The sequence below is a fragment of the Macrobrachium rosenbergii genome, chromosome 51 (genome assembly GCF_040412425.1).
Source record: "Macrobrachium rosenbergii isolate ZJJX-2024 chromosome 51, ASM4041242v1, whole genome shotgun sequence".
In the NCBI taxonomy this organism is placed as follows: domain Eukaryota; kingdom Metazoa; phylum Arthropoda; class Malacostraca; order Decapoda; family Palaemonidae; genus Macrobrachium; species Macrobrachium rosenbergii.
Window position 1 is genome coordinate 7909218 of NC_089791.1, and position 1658 is coordinate 7910875.

General features: G+C 39.7%; 1 long non-coding RNA gene across 1 annotated transcript in view; it reads left to right on the forward strand.

The window, feature by feature from the left end:
• The first annotated feature begins 556 nt into the window (after positions 1 to 556).
• Positions 557 to 1658, forward strand: part of LOC136833519 (uncharacterized) — a 56495-nt gene continuing 55393 nt past the window's right edge. The window contains exon 1 of the long non-coding RNA XR_010851490.1: positions 557 to 1035. This is a non-coding gene — a long non-coding RNA (uncharacterized lncRNA). The remainder of the gene's footprint in view (positions 1036 to 1658) is intronic.

Consider the following 1658-nt stretch of genomic DNA (forward strand, 5'->3'; position numbering starts at 1 on the left):
ACTCTTAGAACTTTGTGAACTGGGAATGTTCAGTTCGAGTCTTTAACAAACTAAGCAATGCGAATATCTACAGTGTCTAAACTTCGTTTTGCTTCGAGGAGCCATTTGCATGGCCTTGAGGAACAGATGAACGATGTATATGGGAGATTTTTTCCTAGAGCTTAGTTTAGGCATTGTGTTCGTCATTTGTTCCATTCCGAAAGAACAATGCCGAGACAATAGACAGTGAAGAGGCTTGAGGGGTGGGGAGGGGACGAGGAGGAGACTGGAGGGGAATTGAAAGAAGGGGGAAGATTGGGGAAGCCTCTAGTCGCCTGAGGTACATCTCTTCATTCCTAATTCATAATGTTCCTGTTCGTGTAATAATTACAGTTCGATATAAACATTCGAGAACCGATAGACCTTCCGAGAAAAGGCGACAGACAGCCTAGTCCATCATACTTTCTTGCAGTCTCTTGGAGGGTCGCAGGGCTTTTCAGGGGGGTTGGGGGTGGCGGGGGGACGCCTTGGGAGAATGTGCCATGGGAGGGTCATCAGGCAAGAACGAGGCATTAGGTAACATCTCCAACGGGGGACAGACAATAGGTCGCCTGATACAGAAGTGGTCCCTTGAGTTTAGATCTTTTCCATAACATTGCGGACGCGACCCTATTGGTAATTCGTTAGCCCGCACCGCAAATTGAGCGATAGCACCGGCATCGCCGCTCCCGATGCACATATGAGAAAGCATGAAAAATACTGTATTGTCACAAAACACAATAAAACGACCTCTCCCTCCCTCGTGTACAGCCTTTTTCAATTTATAGAAATACAAGAGGAGGCACAGAGGGTCCTTAGTCTAGTCTGTGCCCCTGTGAAGCTTGGAGGTATCCCCTACGATGGAAAGGTGGAGACGGTGGTGGTGGTGGCGGTGGTGGTGATGGTGGTGGTGAAAAGGAGGAGGAAATCTAAAGGGAAGACTCCTTGGGATAAGGAAAGCTGTCCGCTGGAACACTCTGCTGCTGCTTCTGCAAGATATGCTGGCGAAGCAAAAGTGTAAGCATATCGTGAACAAGTTATTATAAAGGTGTCCTTAACTATAAAGAATATGTATGTGTATATATATATATATAATATGTGTATATATATGTATATATATATTTTATATATATGTACATATATATTTTATATACATATATATATATATATGATATATATTTTATATATCTATATATCTATCTATCTATATATATATATATATATATATATATATATATATAATATATATAAATATATATCTATATATTATATTATATATATATATATATATATCTATATATATATATATATATATATATATATATGTATATGTATACTGTATACGTGTGTGTGTGGGTATATACACAGTTATCTTCGTTGGTGTTATCGTCCGCCAGATTTGCCCTCTGCAAGCCTTCTGTTGCTGCTGGTATTACAACTAATCAGGCATCATTTCCCTTTCTTCCGGGATGGTTGAGAATTAAGAGGTTCGCTTCGATTTTTAATTATTGTCAAGTCCTTTACTGTTGTGAATGAGAAGAATATCGCAGCATACTAATTATTGCGGGTTTCGAGCAAATGATGCTCCGAAAACGGTCATTGTATGGGACGGTGATCATTCGGTATTTTCAGTAATATAA